Source organism: Canis lupus, chromosome 6 (genome assembly GCF_011100685.1).
Source record: "Canis lupus familiaris isolate Mischka breed German Shepherd chromosome 6, alternate assembly UU_Cfam_GSD_1.0, whole genome shotgun sequence".
Lineage (NCBI taxonomy): Eukaryota > Metazoa > Chordata > Mammalia > Carnivora > Canidae > Canis > Canis lupus.
Window position 1 is genome coordinate 53,549,762 of NC_049227.1, and position 24,265 is coordinate 53,574,026.

Below are 24,265 nucleotides of genomic sequence, written 5' to 3' on the forward strand. Positions count from 1 at the left end.
CAGAGAAATATGTAGAAAGAGAATTAAGTATGTAGACTGCTGGTCATGAGATTCACTGTTTGCGACACTATGTCTCATTTATCTCACTGATCATGTTTATTGAAGGAGGGACTTTGGAGGACCACAGATGGAAAGGAAAAGGTATAGAAAGTGAGACAATTGTTTCTTGTTCCACTTTTAAGACTGAGCCTAAAATTAAGTGCCTTGCTAAAAGGCTCATGTCAAAAAAAAAAAAAAAAATGCTCTGGCTTCCTAAAAACAAAAACAAAAACACTGTGTATGAAGCACATTTTAATATTTATCTATTTTTTTATTCTACCTACCTACCTACCTACCTACCTACCTACCTATTTATTTATTTATTGCTGTAACCCTTTTCTAGAATAGAGTTTGAATCAAGAAAACACCCAAGAAAGGCGTAATAATGCACTGTTAGGTAATTATATTATACAATGTTACCCCATATATAGGGTCTCTTTGGCAGATACTTGCAGTCCCGTGTTTTTCATTGCAAGTGGCTTACATCAGTACTGACATCTTCCAGATGTTAGTAGCTTTGATTTTTTTCCCCCGTGTTGCAAACGAGTTGGCATGGAAACAACTCTTTGCTGGCAACATGACATATGATTCAAGGCAAAATGCATTTTAACACAGATGAATAGTTCAGGAATCTGCCTTTAACAAAAGTCATTTTGAGAGCTGTTTTGAATTTGTTGGTGTTTTGTGACAACTTTTTCAACTTAGATGGGAGAAATCAAAGCATTTTGTGTGATGCAATGTAGCTATTGCTAAAATGTGATTTGGCTCTAGTACTGAATAAAAGCTTCAAGTTTAGTAATGGACTTTAGGTATAAGGAACCTATACAAAAAAAAAAAAAAAACTTTGCTCATTGGAAGGTGCCTATCTGTTTTTGTTTGTTTGTCTTAAATGAGCCCTCCTAAAACAAAACAAATGGGGACTGGGAGTCTGCTCTTGAAACTACGAGCTGATACTGTAATTATTTCAGATAGTTTGGATTTTTTCCCCTTAAAAGGACTATGGGGAGATGAAGAGAACAGATCGTGTTCACTCTGCCTTGCTAGTTAGCTTTGTCCACCTACTTCTCAATCTCTCCCCTATAAGGCTGGGAGCGCAGGATGTTCTAGATGCCCCAATATAGTTCCTTGGCTTGCCTCAGATCCTAGAGGCCTCAAGTGCTCACCCATTTCCTGTTCTGGGCTCCTGAGCACAGGGAAGCGAGGCACTTCTCTGCCTTCCTGTAGGAAAGAGGGACATGTGGCTGTGTGGCCTTGAGAAGTAGTGACAGATCCCATTTCCGGGTCCAGGCATTTACTTGCCTGTGCAAAAACCCTTCAGCACCGTCTTTCTCTGTGTTGGTGATGAGAAGCCCCTTGTTCCAGATGGCGCAGCTTCAAACCACAGAGCTCCCGTTAGCCTGGATGCGAGGGACTATGTTGCTCAGAGTCTCCAAAAATTACCCACGAGAGACGTGTAGCCGGGTGTGAGCAAGCAGCTTTTTTTGTGTTTGCTAAGATTTGAAATTTTGGTGTTTGAGATTTTGAAACTGTTCATTACCAAAGTATAACTCAGAGAAGATTTGTGTTAGGACCTACTGGATGACAGATTCCCCAGGGACAGGAACCATGTTAAATGCATCTTGGTGTCCCCAGAGTCTTGCTCAGGGCTTGCGGCGTAGTTGACTGAAGTTATGACTAAAATATAGACCCAATGGTTCTGCTGATTCTTTTCCTATTGCAATACAATTTGAGTTACTTTGCTGAGTGTTTTCTAAATGCCAAGTATAGCTTGCTAAACCAACAAGATGCCTCAGACACCGCATTTTCTCCTCAAACTTACCATTTAATTGCTGTTATTTGTACATTTTAAATAAAGAGATCTTTTAGGAAGCTTGTTGTTTCTTTCATAACTTGGCAAATTTCCATAGGGCATACCTGGTCTCACTTGCAAAGTCAGTTTACACTAAACAATTATAACAACGTTGTTATCATTATGTGTGATATGTTAGCATTTAACACTCTTTAAAAGGTGGCCACACCTCAATAAATTATATCACAAATGAACAAGTAGTTCATATACTGTATATAGGCTCGGATCCTTCACACAGCCATGTGAGCGGGGAAGCACAAGCTAGCTACCGCCCTGGGACGTAGAGTCAGAATAGAGGAGTTAAAACCTGTGTTGTGGCACTTCTTAGCCTTAGCACCCTGGACAAATCATTTAACCTCTTTGAAACTCAGGCTTATCACTTGGACTTAATAATACAGCTGTTCTGGGGATTAAATGATTTTATATATTGTAAAGGGTTTACAAAAGCATTTCCACCATAGTAAGTGCTCAATAAATTTTGGCCACTACCACTATTTCACAAGTGAAGAAATGAAGGTCAGAAAAGTTAACTAGCTTCCCAGAGATCACACAGGTTGGACTGACCCCGAAGTCCTTTCTTGCCCTTGTCACTGTAATGCCTTGATCTCTAACAAGAGGCAGACTGGCTCAGTGAATTAAAACTACATGTGGTTTATCTAAACTTCTGCCTGGTTAGATGCAAATTGATGGTGTGTAACTTTACACTTTGCTACCTTTACCTCTGTTTTCTCATGTGCAGAAATAAAATGACCCAGATGTTCATTAGACTACTATCAGCATTAAAAATTCTATAATAAGGGATCAGTAAGCAGAGAGGAAGTTTATACAATGGAAAGACTTTGGTATCTGATGCTGAACCTCAGTTTCCTGATCTGTAAAATGGTATTAATACCCTAGGTAGAATGGTTGCGAGGATTAGGAGTAATGCAGGGAAGTTTCTAGCATGTGCTTGTGCATAGTAGGTGCTCTGTAAGTAACCACAGCAGCATCATAACTGTCATCATTTGCCCAGAAGTCGAGAGAAGTTCTCTGTAAGTTCATTCATAGGGAAAGGAAGAACTTTCTATGTGCCCTGGGGTTGTAGCTCAGTGAGCTACTGCTTAGCCTGTTTATTTATGAAAGTTCTTGATTCCATTTAGCGGCTAGATTGCGCCGTGGGGCAACAACAGAGCTGCTTCTTGGTGTTTATTTCAGAGCAGAGCAGCAAACTGGTGGAGCAGGAGGCTCAGGTCACCAGCTGCACAGAGTGATTCCCTCTGCCATCTGACTGTGAGCTCAGCACCAAGAATTCACAGGAGAGACGGCACCAGGGGGCTGGTCTTTCTGCTCCGCGCTTGAGGGATGTGTTGTTTCTCTGCCACGAAAGGGGAAGCTGTGGTGAGCGATTGGAGTCCACATTGCTAAGGCAGAGCAGAAAATGATTTCTTATTAGTAGTACTTGTCGCATTAATAATAACAATAGCCATGAAGTAACAAAACAGTCTCTGTCTTTGAAATATAGGGGAAAAGTAATTGGCCCAGAAAGACATTATCAGTTGGAATGTTCCATATTTGCTTGATTTACCATCTTCAAGCAGTTCAAACAGCTTTGCACAATAAACTTAAATGCCTAAAATGTCCTGCTCGTGCACTGAAGCATCTTTTATATACTCGTTTCTATAGTTTGGAACACCCTTGTTGCAGAAATAAGAAATCAGAAGAGACTCAATTTATTTTACTGATATTTGAAGGTAATTTTTCCCTTAATGAATGCATCTGTTTGGATGATAAATTGTCCATTAGACAATGCTCAAGTGTTTTTATGCTCTCTGTTTTGATTATGGGGCTTTTAATGTAGTGTTGCATCCACTCTTTGAATTTTCTCTGCAATTCAGTCATCCACCGAAGAGAATAGACTGGAGAAAATGCCAGACTGACTTTCCTTCCTTAAGTATTTTAATTTATTAAATAAGTGACCTAATAGATTGCATCAAGACATATTTCTGTACTTTGTGCTGACTTTATTGAGAGTTAATCAGTTTCGTGATGCTAATTAGATGTCAGCATCCGTGTCCTGTGCCTGCATAGAGATAATGGCTCCAACACACAGCGCACAGCACACATAGTGTCCAAGACTCGACTCTGGCTCTTGTGCTGAACACAATCCCCGGAATTTCTCCACATGCTCCACTCTTCAAAGGGGTGGTGCCCTGTTTGCTTCCTTTCAGACTCATGAGGGAGTATGTTCCATGAAGTGTGAGCAGAAGACACACACAATGTGGGGAATTAGTTACACAGCTGCTGTTTCTGTCACATTGTTAATGGGAATTACACCCTGTAGCAATAGTTTTCAATGGGCACTGGGAGGAGGTAAAAATGTAGGAGAGAATTCAAATACTGACGAGTATGGCATTTTAGTTTGGTCGAATTTTAAGACTACCTTTGGAAACCAACACGTCTTTATCTTACATAAGCACTCTCTATATTTAGGCTTCCTGTCAAAATTGGTATATGTTTTACTTCAACGTGGGCTCGCCTTCCAGTGCTAGGAAACAACATTTGATAGCGATGCCGAGTTCCATTGGATCTTCTTGGAGAAAACTGAGTCACGAGATTAAGTTGTCTTGACAAGTAACTTTGCATTTCCTAAATGTTTATTCCACGGTATCACTTAGCCCTCTGACCTACTAGAGAAGTAATTTTCATGACACTAACTTGCATAAATACAGGCCAAACAAACAGAAATCTATGAAGAACTGTCCCTCACATTCTGGGCACATCGTTGAGATTCATTGTGCTCCTCAGACAGAAATTGGTAAAGACCATGTGCATATAACGCAGTTTTTCGTTGCTCAAGCCATCAGTTTGTACACAGTATAAAGCTGCAAGAGTCTTCTTCCCCTGACCCTCAAAACGCTACTCCCCACTAAGCTCTAATATTAAAAATAATAATAATACGTGGAGTTTCTCAAGTAGAGGTAGGGGTGGGAAGACTGGAGAATCTCTTAGACACTCCCCAAAGGCTATGGATTATCACACAACCCCCCGGCCCCTGGGGCACATTGACAGAATCGGAGGGCTCCCAGGAGCATTGTTTTAAGGCCCAGCTTAAAACAATCATATGTTGAAGTAACATTTTAACAGTGCTTCCTCACTAAAAGAGAGAACAAGTAAAGCTGACCTTTTGGATATATGCCGATATTAATAATTAATTCAGTCCTTCCTTTATAGCCCAAAACACTCATTTCCCAATCACAGAGTTGCTGGGAATATCCTCTACAATTTCACAGTAAAGAACACTCCTTCCTTAATAGGTTGGCTATGAAAAATTCTGGGTGCTGAGGGTCAAAAGTCCTTGGTTGTGCCATTACTTCTGTGGCCCGTGTGCACTAATTGTGCAGGGTAGTCCTAAGGCAGCTCATTTAGTCCTGAAAGGGCAGATCTCTCATCTTGATCTTCCTTGTGGCCTGGTTCTAGCACATACCTTGGCTTGTATGCACAGATTATCTATCTGAGGTTTGATCTCTGGCTTATACATTTCCCCAATCATGTTCCTGTAGTCTTTCCATTGGGTTATGAATATTCCTCATTTTCTATTTCTTTAAGGTGATTCTTGATTGGTACTTTGAAGTGGATAGTTCCCCCCATAGACACACCATTTGCTGTTGAAATGTGTTGAAATTCCAGGAGTGGGATTTAATGGGATCAGTTGGAAATAAGACTTCCTCATTTTTATTTTTATGGTTCATAAAAAATAATTTATTCAATCAGGGTGAACTCCTGCTGATGCATTATAGTTGCAGCAGGTGTCTTCAGAATGGCTCCTGAAAGGAAGTTCAAAATAAAAAATCTGCAAAATAGGTAGTATTTTCTTCCTGTGAGCAAGGCAGACTGCTTTGGTGACACAACGAAGTCTTAATCAAGGCTGCTGTCCTCGGGAGTTTATAATCTCTTTAGGCAGATAAAACAGATACCTAAATTATGATTAATAGTACGGGTAACATGTAAGATATTCTAAATTAGCATATCAAACATAAGTTAGTGGAATTCGGGGGCGCCTGGCTGTCTCCATCGATAGAGCATACAACTCTTGATCTTAGGTGTTGTGAGTTCAAGCCCCATGTTGGGTGTAGAGCCTACTAAAAAAAAAAAAAGATAGTAAGTTAGAGGAATTCAAATATAATGATGCCATTTCATTTTGTCCCTTAAGCCTCATATTCACATTCATAATCGTATAGATCCTGAGGAACTTAGACAACACTGCCAAAGAGTCTAAAGAAAGAGAAACCAGATTGTTTCTCTACTTTGGAATGGAGACCTCAGGAAGAAAATCCTTTTTTTATTTGCCCACTGCTAAATTCCTGGCACCTTGTACCATGCCTGGTACATAGCAGGTGCTCCTTAAATATTTGTTCCGTGCAAGAATGAATGAATGAACTACTACGGTCCCCAAATACGTATCTGTTCTTACCAACCTTAGGTGAGACTTAGTAAATTTCAAATGCTGTCTACTTTGAAGACAGCTAGAAAGTGTTTGGCCGTGTTCAACAGTGATTAGTATCTATAACCCAGCTATAAAGATGGAAGGTAAATGGTGGGAGAAGTTTAGTCAGGAATGTTAGTCATTACAAGTATTTTAAACTATATTCAGTATTTGTGCTTTTGGAATACGGATTTTGACGCAGTCTGGTTTTGAAGTAGAGAAAAAGTTATGGGGGCTCAAAAAAACCTCTTCCATCTTAATTCACTTTTTACAAAACTTTGAACTTACAAAAACTCAAGGATAAAAATTATTCTCATTGGTGTTGGTACTTAATTCAAGAATGAATATGTTTCACTCAGGTGGGGGTCCCAGTGAGGAATAAAGAGTGGTCAGAAAGATGAGAACAATGAAGGGTGAGAGTTTGTATAGGGCCTGGTGGTGAGTACCTGGCTAAGTTTTATGATCTGCTATTATCCACAGCAAATCTACAGATCTATATATCGTGTTAATAATTACTGTTTTCAACCTTTCGGTTTATCAACTGCCATTATGAGGAGCTCTTACCATTTCAAAGGTGGATGCAAACCACAATTGTTGGTCTTTCAGGCAAACGATTAAACAGATGCGTTAGCGCATATGAACATACATAATTTGTATGTATATACATTATATATATATTTAAGCATTTATTCTGTTTCAATAACTAGATCATTTATGCCTTGAAGTCAGTACATTTTTCATTTATTTATTCAATAAATATTTGCAGAGTGTCTACCATGGGACAAGTAGGCATTGGGGCTAAATGATGAATAAGCCAAATCTGGTCCCTATCCCCATGGTGCTTTCAGCCTGGAGGCAAGTCTTGTAAATGAACTCTTACATAAAGCAGCTCACTCTGTAAAGCAGCTATACTATGGGGAGTACTGGTTACTTTAGTGACACATTAGAGGAGCATCTAATTTGTACTTAGATTTGGAGAAGCTACCAAGAGAAAAGTAGTATATATAAACTGAGGTTGGAGAGATGAGAAGGAGTTGGCCAGGCTAACATGTCCTTTACAAATCCTTAGCTCCTAGCACGGCCTTGCACATAGATGGAAGGCCAAATGATTTTATTTTATTATTATTGTTTTTAATTTTGAGAGCTTGCCACAGATCCAGCTTTGTACCAGCATTGGAAGAGAGTCAAGGAAATGTAAGACTTCATTTCTGTAATTAAAGATTCTGCAAATTAGTTGAGGAGGAAAAAGTACATGCATTGCCTCTAATTGTTTTGTATGCAAGAGGATGTGATTCATAACAGCATGCATAGTACAGGCAATAAGCATTGTGGAACATTAGGAAAATGAGAGATTGAAATAGGGTGAAGTGCAAAGTGGATAGAGCAGATAACAGAGGAAAGGAGACTTGAGATCTATTATAGAAGAGATAGAATTGATGGGCTAGAACTTGGCATTGAGAATGAATCTGGCCATGGAGGGGAATAGTCGGGGAGGAGATGTCAGATGCAATGCAGCAGAAAGTAGTTGTTGAGCTGGGCTGAATTTTATAGACCATGGTGACCGGTTATAGGTTCCTGAGTAAGAGAATGGCAAAGACATGTTCACGAATTGCCAACAAAGCGTATCATCTCTCCTCCTCCTCAACTTAAAGCCCTATCTCTTGATAGGCATTTTGATTGACATTTTGCATGATGATGAACCTTCAGAGGGCCTCTGATACAAAAGTAAGCTGTGAATTGTCTACTAACTGGAAAAAAAAAAAAAAAAGACCTTAGAAGATAAGGCCCAGCTTTCCTTGCCTTGAAGGGGGAGAGTGAGAGGGAAGCTTCGTCTCATTAAAGTTACCCCGACACCCCCTTCAAGTCCCCCACTTCCTGCTTCTACCACCTTTCTAATCTTTCAAGTCTTCCATGGCAGTGAGTCCATGTCACAAAATAGTATCCTAACAGATTATCCTATCTCATTCCCACTGTTACTAGAAAAGATATAGAAATCTTTGAAGGAATGAGGATGAAGCCAGAGGAAGGAGCCCCAATATGCTGGTTAATAAGTGTTGAGAATCCAGAACAAGTGAGAGGGACAAGATTTATAATACTTGGCTATTTATAATAAATTTAGAGCCTTTATATTTTAAAATAGAGATGGTATTTACTGAATTTGAATGACTTCCATTGTCCAAGGTGCATTAATGTGCTGTTCTCTTCCTCTACCCTGCCGTGGGGTCTGAGCATATGCAGTTCCCTCTGCCTAGAATGCTTCCCGACTCACCCACCCCTATCTTTTGCCTGTCCTTCTCCTGTTCAAGCGTCACATGTCAGCCTACATACAACTACCTCAGAGAGGCCTTCCATGACTCTGTTAGATCCCTTGTTATTCTCTCCCACCCACTCTGTGCGACTTCTCTTTCAGAACACTGACCAAAATGCATATTTTGCATTCAGTGTCCCTGACTTCTGCTGCTCAGTGGACTCCGATGGAAAAGGGACCATTTTGTTTTATCCACTGCTGTATGGAACCAGCAACACACCTGGCACAGAAGATGCCCCAGCTACGTGTTCTTCAGAGCATATATATGTGCAGCTGCTGCAAGTAAGGGTGGGAGTTTGAGGAGAAAAATGGTGGGGCATTGCCATAGCTTGTGGGCCAGACAGTCAATTGGCCGATGATCAAAAAATTTTCTGCAGTTCTCAGAAAACATGGGTTTATATTGAGTCACATTCTGAGTTCCAACATCAAAGTTCAATAAAGCTAGCTGGGTGATATTTCAGGGTTGTCGACTTCTTGACATGAATCCCAAGATAGGATCCACATTTTCCAGATTCGAATAGTTTTAATGTTCCTAAAAGTTCCTGTCCTTTTCTCTAGTAGTGCTGCAACATATGATGAATTGGAAATATTCTGAATTAAGCATTTAGATGAAAAAATTCCAAAACTACCAGCCAATCAGTAAATTAAGGGGGATTTTTCATAACCAATTAATGAGTCTTTGCTTCTATAGTCTCTCCTGACAGTAAAGGAAAAGTGATCCCAAGTGGGGCTTCTCCCATAGATCAAGTCCAGATCTTAGAGCTATTACCTTGCTTGTGTGGAGCCGTAAGATTTGTGATCGGAGGATTTCTCCTCATGTTGTTGTCATCGCTTCTCATTTTCAGCAGACATTACACACCACTCATCACTCACTCTCCGTGGCAGTACCTTATCAGCATCCCGAGCTGTGACTGCCTCTAGCGGATGAAGACTCTCCCAGCTTACCTAAAAGAACATCAATCATTCTTCATTCTTAGTGTTCAAACTTGCTCATCAGTCAGTAACAACACTTCCTGCAGCCTTGAAAATTATTTCTGAATAAACACAGGGCCGAGAAGAGCTGAAGTGATTGACAGCTCATAACTCCTCCAGTGCTTTATGTTTCAAAACCAGTGTGTATGCAGATGTCTCCTCATTACCAACGTTTGGATGTCAATTAACGTAGCTGCAACTGAGAGGGGAACTGCATGGGTTAGATTGTCAAGCATCTTAATGGGGGTTTTGTGCCTGTAGCAGACATTCTAGAGAGCTCTGAACCAGGGTTGAGATTTGAGGAGAAGAGCTATCACTTGCCGATCAGATAGCTCACAAAACTGTGACATGGGGAAATTTGTTTTTGGCATTTCTTTCCGTTTCCCTGTATTTTTTACCCAGATCCCCACAGCCACAGTGAGACCTCCCCCCACCATCACTGAGATACATCAAAGCCTTTTGAAAAAAGCAGATACTGTATTTCCCATCAAGGATTAGTCACAACCACCCCACACCGCCTCCCAGTTTGGGACTTAGAGCTACCTGAGCAGGGATTGAAGGGGGAATGGGTGGGAATAAACATATGAGGTTAAGAGGAAGAAAGAGTGATGGGTTAATTAAATAACAAATTTCCTGATAGTGGGTAAGATCTGACCATGAGTTTTTCTTTTCAAGAATATGATGATTTAATCAAAGTGTCATTCCTGGAGGGGGCATTAAGAATTTCCTGGCTAGATTAAGGGGCATATTTTTAGGACAGGATGGATTTTGAGGTTCCTTCAGCCATTTGATGGGGGTGTCAGTCTTTTCTGCCTATGAATGCCAACTGCTATATTTGCAAAATTTGGAAAGACAGTGATGGCTGCCTTCTGTTTCTAACTGGTCCTGTGTTGGATTTCATCAGATTCCACTGCCTAAGGAGTATATTCAGCATTCACTTGGGCAGTGGCAGTTAGCCTATTGGCATGGAAGAATGATCATAGAACTCAACAATGCATAACTAACAGTCAAGCTCATGGCCCAAGTTCTGGGAAATTTCATCCATTATCAGTTATCCTCAACACCAGGAGAACAGCCTAAGGTCTAACGACCATTTATATGGTATGATTTTCAGGGCAGTGAAGTCAGGAGGTTCATATACAACTGGCTCCACTAAATTTTTAACTCCTTGAGAACAGGGACTCTGTCCTGTTTACCACTGTCTTGCAAGAGAATAGCTCGGTACTGGGCCTGGAGAAAGAACATGATAAATAGTGATTGAATGAACACCACTCTCTTTTATTCTCCCCTTCATACCCTTCTCTGTCCCCTCATTTGCAACTGTGCTCTACCCTACCTCCAATGACTGCACTTACACTGCCGGCAACAGTGGAGTGGCACAGAGTTTTAGATTTAGTAGATATTAATTTGAATAAAATCCAAAGATTTTCTTTACTGACAGCACAGTGATTTGAATAGATGCCTTTTATGACTATTTGGGACAGAAGCAAGGATAATGACAAAAAAGGAACAGAAAGAAATAGAGAACACAGGGCCCATGGGAAATACCAGGACCATCGCTCATAGTGTCTTGCACTCTGAGTAATGGGGTGAACCCAGAAGGTCAACAAAATGCTATGGGTTTTAAAATTTTCATCTTTGTATTTGAATAAGATGGTTCAACAGCTCTACTGCCAAAAAGGTGATTTGTTCACTCATTCATTTCACAGTATTAAAATCTTTCCAAATGTTAGACACTGTCTTAGACATTAATGCTATGAAACGAATAAAATAAGATTATGGTCTATGAGTTGCTCATAATCTAGGAAAGCCATCTAGGCAGTCTAGTCACCAAAAAAATGGAGGAAAAAAGGCATCACAAAGCGAAATCTAAAGTATCTCACTCTCTCTTTTTTTTTAATTCCATAGTCTCATGGGGCGAATACTAGACCAAACACCAAGTCTCCTTACTCAGACCATCAGTCTGGGTGGTGTAGCTGAGGAATGTTCTCAGAGTTGTATGGTCAAGAACATGAGTCTCTGAAGATCATATCTGAGCTAGAACATGGACCTATTGCATTAGTGAGTAGGTAATACTTGAAGCAGCCTGCTTTTCCAAAACTTAGTTAAGACATCCTAAACCTTACTTTGGGTCAGTTTTGGTGTGTTTGTGAGATTAGATATGTCACAGCATGGAAGGCTCAGCAATAGATTGAAGGGACAAATAACAGAAGACTATGTACACTAGAGACAAATAAACAAAAAGCACATACCGAGTGAAATGAAACAAGTTTCTAGAAATAAGAAGTGAGCTTTACCACTAACACTTGAAATATCTGACAGGACCACATCAACAAGCTCTGCTGTATTTTCTATTGGCTGTTCATGGTCTATTTTTCTCTCTAGACATCTTTCTTTAAAAAGAAAATCCAGATTTCCAGGGTTGGGCAGAGTGTGGGGAAGAAACGACAGGAGGCAGGCACTGTCAAGGAAAGACGTTCTCTCTGGAAGGAAGCGAGGGGCCAGAAGGCAAGGCTGGCTCCCTGGGCAGGTTTCCTCGCTGCCACTCCATGTGTCTTTCCCTCCCACTCCTGTGGGCACTTTCTTTCTTGGCACAGCGAGAATTGAGGAAAGTCACGACAAAAATCCTGTCATGTGCTGGAAAAGGAGAAAAAGTTTTAGATCTTTGCCTTTTTCACAAATGAAGAGTTTCATGGAAATTGATGTGCAATTTTAGAGAGGAGCTCTGCCTTTGTTGAAGTTGCCTTGACATTCTCCTAAGTTCCCCCCCTGCCCCCCCACCTGCTTCTACCAGCTTAACAAACAAAAATGACCAACTCTCCTCCCAACACGCACACAAGTAGCCACGTGGAATGCACGTCCTCTGTCCCAGGGCTGCCTCCGAGGACTGTGGATTCATCTTGGGCCCACTTCAGACAGTCCCCCTCCGATCTTCTACTGGCCACGTTAGTCTCCAGCTTCCTTACTGCCTCCCTTGGCGCTCACTCATTAACTGCTCCTCACTCTGTGACTAAACGTGAGCCCCTGTGCTTGGCCATCGAGAGGATTATGACATTTTGCAAACACACGCACACGTGAGTGGGAGACTTTTGGGTCGCACGCAGGCCAGGGAGGTCAACCAGGAGAACGCACTTGTTGAAGCAAGTAACCTAGAGAAAAGATGGGAAAATAGGCAGCTTATTTGGTGACATTTACTTATTCCCCACATGATATTTTAAAAGGCAAATACAGAAACTGGAACTTGCTATTTAATTGAGGTTCAGGTATTTCAAAGCTTGCTTATCTCTCCAGCCCGTCTGGTGTTTCCATGGTGTTCCTTTTCCGCTTCTATTAGTCTGGGACGTGGGTAGCAAGTTGATGAACATTTTTAATGAGTAAATCCTTTTCTACACCAAATTTTATAGATAATTAAATCTGATTTATAGGGCAGGTTTCAGCGACAGTCAAAGAGGGAGGAGAGGAAGGCAAAGGGGAGGGGGCCGATCACTGGAGCTCTGAGTGAGACTCTAAGTGGGCTCCGCTTTGTTTGTGTCACCTTCCCAGCAGGCCCTGTGCAGGCCTCAGATGGGATCTGTGCCGCACAATGAGACTCAGAGACAAGCTTTGCCATGGGCTTTTCAGTTTTGTTTGTTTTTGGTTTCCAGGCAAAGAAGTTGTTTCATCCAAGAAACAGATCCTCATCTTTATTTGCTGCTCTTCCACTTTTTTATTCCAGGTTGTGCTGAAAGCCACCCATAAAAAATTCCTCAGAGTGAACCACTATAGACTTCACCCTTTCACCGTGTATTTGTTCAACATCACCTATGGAGCGAACACCATTCTAGAGGCCAGAGAAGCAGCAGCAGTCAACAGCACAGGCTGTTCAGACTTTTTGCTTGTGACGTGAAATAGGCTTGCTGGAAGCGACTATAGAGAAAATGCAGTGTAATCCCTATTAGGAAATTGGGACTGAGGAGGGTAAGCAGGTTGGCCTGCATCGTGCAGCTTGTCTGTCATTGGTGGAGTTGGGTATAGATTTCAGGTCTTCAGACTTGCAGGCCAGGATCTTCTTAATGCACTGTGCTCTGTTGTCATCTGTGGAACACATTAAAAGCAACGAAAACAGCAAACAGTTTAGGTTTTGAAGTACACAGCACAGGGCTAGGTAACTATATTTATTGACTGTGAAATACCATAGAGGTTTCTAACAACTCCTCTATTTTTTCCTATTTGTATTCATTAATACACTGAAAATTGCATGTTGGTTTGAGTTATGGGAAATATTTGGTATTGCTGGGGCTTAAACACATACAAGATTTTATCAATCACAGCTCCCTATCTTGGCTCCCCTCTGAAATAATGTGTTCAAATATGTTTTGAAAGCCAAGATCACTCCTGTTGTTGTCTTCTTCTTCTTCATCAAGAGATTCCTGAGTGATACATATGTGAGATATATTGTAAACACAAATTTGAAACTTAATGAGTCTTTTGAAATGAGACTTAATGTCAGACTGCCAAACTCCTCCCTGATGGTTAACTTCGATGAAGATGTCAGGGAGTATAGATGTCTATGGGCAGCCTGCTTGCACTTTATCTTTGAATTAGCTTGTGTCTTTCCTTGGAGCTTTTTTTTCTTATTATAATAGCAATTTAACAGAAAATATATCATCCTCTGCCCAGATATATTCAGTATAACAAAAGTTCTCTGTCCAGAGAGAAGCATTAGCAATAATATGATGCGTACTGTTCCAACTTTCTTATGTGTACACCAACGTGGCAACACATGAATAGTGATGTGCTGCAATGCCAAAATAACTTGATGATATATTTTTATTGTCTTTTCATGCCTGTGTATATAAATCCACATCTGTATTTTTGAACAGCTATATAGTATTTGCTGTAAGGCTTAACAATAGTTTATTTAATCAATCCATACTTTATTAATATTTGGATTATTAACAGTTTCTCCCTATAAAAATGATTGCTACAAAATTCATTCTTGCATATGTTTATTTGTTAACTGTATTTATTAACCCAGAATTCCATGTTTTTCTTTTAGATCTAGAAGTCCAAGCACATGATCTGATACACATGCACATACATATTAATATCATCAATATATTATATAAAATTAAGAATTATACAATGTAATTAATATATACTGATATATGTATTATATATGTATGTATTTCTTCCCATAGTCAGAAGACTATCCCACTTGACTTTGAAGGCAGTTTGCAAACCCAAAGAAATCCTCAAATTACCTACTCATCTTTTCCAAAAAATTATACAATCGTAACATAAATAAAACCACACTTTTTTTTATCACTTGGCTGAGGCTGTGTTATTTAAAGCTGGGTAAGTGAGGTGGTAGCTATTAGCAAAACTGATTTAAAATGTAGTGAAGATTAAAAAAAATTCTCTATGAATCAAGCCGCTATTACTCTAAGTCAATTAAACCAACCTCCCTCAAGGAAAAACCTAAGGATTCGAATTCCTTTATTAGAAGGATGTTATTAAAATGTCTCTGTGGTTTATTGATTTCTTTAGTTCTGCTCCTTGAAGAATATGGGAATCACTAACAGGACTGAGACCAATACTAAGTGCTTGGCTAGTCAAAATTGTATTTAGAGACAATAAAAGCAGTGTGTCAATATGTAGGAGCTAGTTAGAGACTTTTCTTTGGGGCTACTTCTCATTCAGACCAGGTATCCCATGACTTCTAACTGCCATGTTAATTTTGAAGTTTCTTAGGAAAGAAAGCCTGGCATTAAAACTTAGTGGACCATTCTTTAGAACATTTTTGCTGTTGGTGTCTTGTCACCCTGATGCTATCTTTTGCTTGGATTTTAGCTTTCTCTTCATTGTCCTTGCTTGGCTGGGAACAAGGAGATTTTCAAGTCTTGTCCACACTCTTGGTCGCATGCAAGTCTGTACATCAGCATCACCTTCTCTATGCCCCAACTCTGAATTCTCTCTTAGCTCCACTTTATTGAACAAAGAAGCTAAAATGGTCTGCAAGGAACCTTGAAGATAGTTGATATAAAACTCTTATATAAGAGGTGAGGAAGCTCAAGCCCAGAGAGGGTTAGTGACTTGTTTATAGACTGTTGCCATAAATAAGAACTAGGACCAGAATTCACATCAAGTGGATCTCCTGACTGCAGGCTTATATAATGTCAGCGATGCACCAACCTCTAAATATTTTATGTCCTTCTCAAAGGCCGGGTTGGCCACAATACCTATGTCAACTTGTGTTCTTCCCAGAATTGGTCCCAAAGTCTGGCCTTCATGCCAGAAACTTTTGCTGCCTCTATTATCTGACCTAGAATTAATGATTACTCCTTCATATGGGATGAGGTCAACTTAGACAACAGATTTTTAACGTGTCCTTTTCCATGTCAGTGTTGGTCCTATGATTAAAACCCTTCAGATCCTCTGGCTGGTGATTTTTGTCTCTTTGAGGCTCTCGTGCCTTTGTGGGGAGATAAGCCCTGGGCATTATTTTCTGTTTTAATATCTATGTGAAAGCTTGGCACCCTTAATTCAGCTAATCAAGAAACATTGTATCATTTTATTGGAGTTAGCTTAAAATTAACATCTCTAATGCACAGGATTATACACTTTGTGCTCAGCTTGTGGAAGTTCAGTATTATGAGGTGTTGACTGCATGGCTTTTATGGTTGGATGGATAATGGTTTGAAACTAGTTCTCACCACTTGCTAGTTGCATGACTTTGGACAACCTAACATCAAGTGAAGCTCAGTTTACTCATTAGTAAAATGGGGACAAGGACACCTCCTCAGAAAGGTTGATTTGGGAATCAAATGAGATAATGTGTTACTTCGGTGCCCAGTATGAAGCTTGGCACTTTGTGAGTCCCCAGTGAATGCTATTTTGCTTTCTTTCTCTCCTTCCTCCTGCCATTTGTGCTACTAAAAAGCCCCTGTCCAAGAAAAGGAATGGGAAAGAGTTGTAAGAGTCTGAAGACATCAATTTTAGTTTTTCTTCTTTTTTGAAATCAAGAATTTTTGCTGAAGGTGCTGCATTATAAATGGACTTCTCAAAAGCCACTTGTATCAGTAGTCTGATCATTTATTCCTTGATGAGAAATATTTTGGTCTATTAGCAAGAAGAAAGATTAACTGCACATTAATCAAAAACTTCAAGATGAGTAGAAGTGTGCATATATCACAGAAACTGCCAGAGAGGTGCCACTGCCACACACTGGGAAACGTGCATTTTGTGCATCGACTTTAGTCTCTGCCTCCTGAAGTGGAGCCTGGCCATTCCGTTAACTGGGCAACTTTAAAATGTTCTTAAAATTCCATATGTGCTATTTTTTAAAGAGAAGTTTATTTGATTCGATTTTACTCCCTCCCCCTTTCTCCTAAGTAATTAATTTCTTGCTGGTACTGTGCCTGGAAACAGTAGGAGAAAATGAGTTGCTAGAAGTGTATTTCTAAATTAGCAATCATCTCAGTGACGTGTGCACTTAGTCAATGTGTTTATTTCTTGGTTATTGTCTGTTTTCTAAAAATACCTGGAGAAAGCTCTGTGTATCTTGGTAATTCCCTGGAAGCTGAAACAGGGCATGAGGAAGGCTGCCCGAGTTTGCCATTTTGGGGTTCTTACCGTGGTTTCTGGGCGAAGGCAAGAGATAGGTCTTGTCAAAATAAGATGATTTTGCCTCCAACTGGAAATCTTCCTCTGGCTAGCATAATTATCTACTCAAAAACTTTAGCTAAAATGTCTAGTTATATTTAAGGTGTCACTACCCCCAAAAAACACTGTCTTTGAAAGCTTCGAAGGGAAGCCCCATTGAAAGCTCAGTAGCCACAAAAATAAAGGAGGTTTCACAGGGTGTAAATTCTCTGTCAGGGTGGAGAGTTGTTATTTAGCTATTTGTTAGTATGCCATTATACCAGCATATAATGGGACAGAGTTGTCCAGGAAACAGTGATGCAGGGCTAGAGACTGTGTGTGTGTGTGTGTGTGTGTGCACGTGCGTGTGAACGTGCATGTGCGTGTGCACACATGCATACACACACATTTAATCAGGTCCACAAAGCTTTCAACCATCCATCATCAGGACTCTCTTCCCTATTTTTGTCTTTTCTGTAAGACTCACTGCTACACCAAGTATATATGGAGTAGTTTTTGAGACGCAGTAGTGTATCAGGAAATGGAGAAGTGTAAATTGTGAGTCTCTAAGGAGAGCTGTACTAGGTTTATAACCCATTTGGAAATGTAACCACAATTTCATTTCATCCCAGAGACCCCCCATGGAGCAGTAACAGGGGAGAGTAGGATGATTCACCTAATTTCTCTGATGTAAATTTAAAATTTCTCCTGACAGTTTATGCTGGAAACTGGGGCTTGAATGCATCATCCTGAAGAATTTTTGCAGTTGCCCAGAAATGTGGGGCTAGAGAGAGCAGATGCTCGGAAATGCCGTTGACATTTCCAAGTTTTTATAGCCCTGGTACATAGCCCACTAACTCCAGCATGCTTCACACATGGAGAAGGACCATTTGTCATTTTGATGCCAAGATGATACTCACAACTTTAAATGAAATGGATTACTTCTTTCTACCTCCTGCTTGGACAGTCAAACTAGAGCCATTTCCGGCATTTATTGGTCACCCTGCACATGCTTGAATGGCTGAATGGTATCGGTATTTGCTCTGTGGCAGGGAAAATAAGGATCTTTAAAACTGCTCGTGACAGCAAAAGGTACAAGTTTCTGCCATGTTCAATTAGGGTATGATTTATTTGGCAAAGTGACTTCATTGAGAAATATACAAGTAATAGTTATTAAAGGTGCATTGATTCTGAAGCAGTGTTCAAATAGGTGGTACACATCTATACACACCATTCTTTGTATTTAAACAAAAGTATTTACCTGGGCAACTCAGCAACTTGCCAGCTCTGAAAATCTGGACAATTTCCCAGACAGTAGATATTTTGCATTTTGAGTTGTAGACACTGTAGTCAGAAAACCTCTACAGCAGCTCTCCGTGCATTTAGGGAATTATTCCTTTATGCAGTACTTAACACTTGAGCATCACCAAAGAATACATCGAGGTCAAGATTACTCATATTTTGGCTCCTGGGTAAATGAGAGTGGCTGGGGACTTGGTTAGAATCAAGTTTCTACTTTTCTGGCAGTCTAAACATAAGGGCAAGATTAACCAATTCTCCAAATATTTACCAAGTTCCTGCTCTGACCAAAAGGTATTCTGGAAGTCATGTTGCTTTCTCTGGCTGGCACGTCCAACAAAGAGTTCTCTAATCTTAATGTATCTGTCAAGTGCATGTGAGATGATCCTATCAAGGCAAATTTTGTCTGTTTCTAGTGTGTAGAACAGGGGCTGTTACTGTATGCCTTGGACTTATGGATTTGTAGCAGGCGCCCCCTGAGATCTGCCCAGGGGGCAGGTAGGCAGGTCTCCATTGGGAGCTAGAATCTGTGCCAGACAAATTCCTCTACGGGATAAGGATTTTTTGTCAACCCAGGGGACCCAGAAATTGTCCATGCTGCTATTAATGCCTAAACTGGACTGCTTAGGCTGCTTGATTCCCACCTGGAAGTTTAATTCCATATTCAACCTCTGGATCAGTCCTGGTCCCACACAGGTGGAAATGAGTGGAAGGCAACTGCTCAGCAGCTCAGCCTCCAGTCTTGTTGACTTTCTACCCTACCTATCACCTTCCTTGTGAATAAAACTCCATCTTGAATCTCAACTCCAGTAACTGGGGGGAACCCTCTGGTGCTCGGTGTATACTGTCAGCCTCTGCCTGATATCCTATCCCTCCGCTACTATGATCCTGTCCTGCCTCCTGGGTCATTTTGTGGGGCGAAACCTTACTGCTTATGGTTGGCGCCTTTACCTGTTGCCAGATTTCCCTGATATCAACTCTGCCCGCTGCCAACCCAGCTCCTGATGCTGCATTTGCCTTCTCTGCCAGCACACCTGTTGCTCACTACTGACTCTCCCCTGATGCACATTTGCCATCTGCCTGGACTTTCTCCTGCCGATTTCCTGCTGCTGGGAATGTGTCCTGCCCTCTGTGTCTGTAACTGTGGTCAGAACATAATTTGCTAACAACAAATAGGCAAAACTTTGAAGAACCAAGATATGAGTTTATTTTGTCCTACCCTCTACCAAGCCCTGTCTATAACATATATTACTTATCATACCTTGGAAACATTGAAGATATTTGTATAAAAAGTTCCAGCATGTGAGACAATTGCCCTGTAGGAACACAGTAGCACAGCATCCATAACCAAAAAGTGAATGTGGATTAAAAGTTCTGGAAAGGTGAAGTAAATGTTATCAAATATAAATAATTTTAATGTTTGTCAGGATGTTTGCTGATGGACTTTACCACAGCCAGATGGTGGCTGTCCTTCAACCTGCCAAGGGGCATTTATTAAGTGACAGGACACCTTGAAAGAGAGATGTGCTCACTCTTACTGGGGGACAGGAGAGAGGGTTGGAATGCCCTGACCGGGGGCTTGCTGAAAGAGAGTTTTAGAAAGGAAAGAGTGCTTTTAGGGAACCTGTGTGTTTACAGAGAGAAGCCAGAAGGAGGCTTAGCGGAACAGAGAGGAACAGAGCCCAGGTTAAGGGCCTGAGGAAACAGCAATTTGAAAAGGATTAGGAGGAAGTGTAGGAGAGCCCAAATAGAAAAGAAACAAGATTAGATGGTGACAGTGAGGGCGGGAGGGTGGGGTGCAGGAAGAAGGGCGAGGCAACAGAAACCAGGAAAAGCTGTTTATATGAGAAGTCAATTTAGGAAGAGTGAATATCAAGTGAGTCCTCAGAATTAAGAAACCTGTTCAAGGGGCTGAACCAGAAGGCTCTCTAGTTAAAAAAAAAAAAAAGCCAAGATGGGGTCTTAGGAGGGGTGGTTGGGTGAGAGAGAGAGAGAAGGAACCTAAGCAGGAACACCGGGAACAGACTGCTGGATTTGAGCTCATGCCGGACCAACTGAGACCTAGAAGCCCACACTTGTCACTGGCTCTCAATATTTACAGCTTTGTGCCTCCAGGGTCCTTCGTACAGTAGGAAACTTGCATCTACTCTGCAAATTACAATCGATGGCAGTAGAGCAGAGCAGAGGAGTTAAGTCCCAAGGCTTTGTTGTGAATCCTAGGCTCTACTTTTTATGAGCTGTGTAACCTCTGACATGTTATTTAATCTATAGACCTTAGTTTCTTCATCTGGGAAATAGCAAGAGTAATGGAAGCTATTTCTCTGAATTTCTGTGAGGATTAAATGAAATAAAGTTCCCAATAATATTAAAATTTTCTATTAACATGAGAAAGACAGACTGTCAAGAAAGGAAAATGGGGTTTGTTCCCCTGCCTTCATTCTTCTCCAGATGTGTCAGCAGATAACTGAAGAGACACAATGGTAATCCACAGGCTGTGTAACTGGAGGAGCGTTTTGCTTGCATTGTACCTTTAGCTTGGGAGTGGAGCGTATGTGGCACCCTGCTTCAAGGAAGGACACGGGAGAATTATCTTCCTCCCAGGAGGGAGCCAACAGTCCAGCTGAGCCTTTGAACTTGTATTATTTTGATGTTTTTGGAGACCCAAACAGGAGAATTAGTCAAGGTCTTCCTATATTATCTTGCCACGCATTTAACTTGTTGAATATAGCAAATTCTGAAAGACTTTAAAGTAGGCATCACATTTTTTTTTACCACATCCAGCAAGCCCTATTCCACTTGAAAATAAACCAGAATGTTCATGTGTTGAATTCTGTAAAGGTGATTTCATGTCAATGATAAGTAAGATAATAGATGGTGCTGGAAGAATTGCGAGACTGTAATACACTTGAGGTGCTAAGGCAATTGACTAATGGGAGCTGGGCCATTTGAGATATTCAGCCTTGGATATATTTTAGAGTTATGGATCTATTTATAAGATTGCCATATATCATTTAGCTTGTTCCTGTCATAATTCTAAAGCCTTTTATAGAAGATGAAGCCAAAGAATTGTTGGACACCACCAATTCAGCATTCTGATCAACTGCTATACTGTCCAAAATGGTTATTAGGTTGGCTTCTACCAAATGAAAAAATTACTTCCTAGTATGAATCAGGTACTCTTGGGAAAGGGTGTTAGTCTTTTTAAGTCTTGACTATGTTACCCAGTGTCTTTGCCTAAAGTAGTCAAAAGCCATTATGCCTCTTTCAAAGAGTTTATTTATTATAGTCTATTTGTTATAATTTTTTGGATTATATACTTAAACAATTAAAAATATTTCTTTGGAGCAAAAAGAATCTTTAAAATGAATGTTTTTCAGATAGAATCCATGGAGGTTACTGCAAAGAGTTTGTTGACCAATGCCTATGGTCAGGCTGTTCTAGTAGTATAAATACCATGGTTACAGACTCTTGTGGTAGAGCCTAGTTCCCTATTAAGAGGCTTCTAATGTCCCCTTCAGAGTTGGTGGAAGATTTCTCTCTACAGGAGCTATGCAGCATATTTAGCCTGTAGCTTGTAGGGATACCATCTGTATAATGATTACAATCTTGAGAAGTGCATTATGGCCTCCACCCACTGGCAAAAAGCCTCATTGTTGGTATTTTTACTGACTGACACAGCAGAGCTGGTATTGACTCCCATCTGGCACTCTGGTCATTTTCTAATTCTGTGTAAAAGACTGCAGTATTCTCAAATATCTTCCCATGAACCCTCTGAACCTTCCCATGAATTCTCAGGCTTATTTGTCATGATTGTGAGGTAAACATTCCAGTGCCAGATGATATGACTTGCCATGACCTCTGGTGACATTTCTTCTGAAGTTTTCTGAATACTCTTAAGTGGTGCAAACTTTCACATTCTGAACATGGCAAATGTGTATGAATGTAAGTGTAGATTTCAATGGCATACATTCTGGTAATAGCAGAATTCATAGATGGTTGTCAAGAACTTCCAGACTTTTGCAATATGGATAGTATATACTTGTTTCTCTGTACTTACAGGCTCTGTGACAACTTGAGTATGCATGGAATTTATTCCCTCATTGTCCTCACAATTCTGCCTTAGAAGTATGTTGAGATCACCAAAAAATAAAATGCAATTGAAAAAAAAAAAAAAAAACCAACAGGGAAGATCTGCATCAACTACCATTTCCCTGCCAGGTACTTTGACTGTACTAACTATAGTATAGATGGAATGAAATCAAAAGAAGCCATTGCAGATTGTTATACAACTCTCTTCTAGAATAGCAGTGAAGCATTCTGGAAAACAAGGAAGTACCTGATAGAACCCAATTAACACTTCTTAAATATAGTGGACCATGGAACAAACGGGAACATTTTTTTAGAATCTCTTTTACTTTGAAGGATAACATGTGTAGGTGTGGCTGCAATGGGAGGTTGTGGAGGTTTATGCAAATGAGCACACCATAGATACTGCAGTAGTAAAACAGGATGCTAGCTGAATCCTAGTGGTTATTTTCCCAACCTCAGGGCAGCCCCAGGCCTGGACAGCCACACAAGGTAAGTAATATGGGGAATGTGACAATAGAAGGCTGGGTATAGCCAAGTGGGGCAACTCTCCTAAACATCTGCCTGGAGACCAACTTGGAATTCCCAGGGCTTAGGCACTTTTTCATCCCTTGGGTGGTTATATCTCAATATATCCTGCTCTTGTCGCCCTCATGCATGAAGTCTGGAAAAAGGTTTCTCACCAACAAGATAAAATGGAAATTGGGTGATAATCCACTCTTCTGCTCCTAGGCAAATATGAGGTCAGGAGACCAGAATTTTCACTCAAAGCTAAACAATAAGGGGCAACCAAAGAAGGCTTTGCAATATAAAATTACAAGGAAAATATAATACTTAAAAGTTAAGGGAAAAAATTTTAAAACAACTTTTTGAAACGAAACACAAGCAAATTTATAACATTTACTTTGGGCACCTCATAAAAGTTTAGGCCATATGAACTTCAGGCAAAGAAGAGATGAAAAATGAAATGAGAGATGAGAGAAGATAGGAATTGTCTTACCTGCATAAATAACAAGATGAGGAAATAATATAACAGTACTGTGATGGGAGAATCAATGTGAGCGCTAGAAGGAAGCAGAATGAGCACTGAAGAAAATCGTGTCAGCTAGCGAATTGGGGGAAGCTTACGAAACTTAGAAAGGATGGCAACAAGTAGTGGATGTGTAGAACTCAGTGAGGAAATCCAACCCATAGATATTTGATGCTCTTGAAGAAGAGAGAAAGAAAAAATAGAAGTAACAATCAAGGTTTAAAATGGAAGTGACTTTTTGAGATTTCAGAATGGGACATCTAGACATATTGGGAAGTTTATGGATTTCAAAGATTCAAAAATGATTTCCATCATCATCCTGTCGGACATTTAGAGAGGAATAAAAGTCAAGCAGGTCTCTGAATTTTCTTTGATAACTTTAAATGACAAATAATGCTGCTGCTACTGCTGCTGAATGACAATAAAAATAATACAAACACTTCCTGACCATTTGATGCATCAGGTACTATGCCATATGCGTTTACATAGGTAATTAAAACCCCCCAGCAAATTTCAATGTAAGTGCTTATATTTTCCTCATTTTATAAAATATTTTTTTCAATATAGCTAAAGACAAAAAAATTTAAATAACAAGAA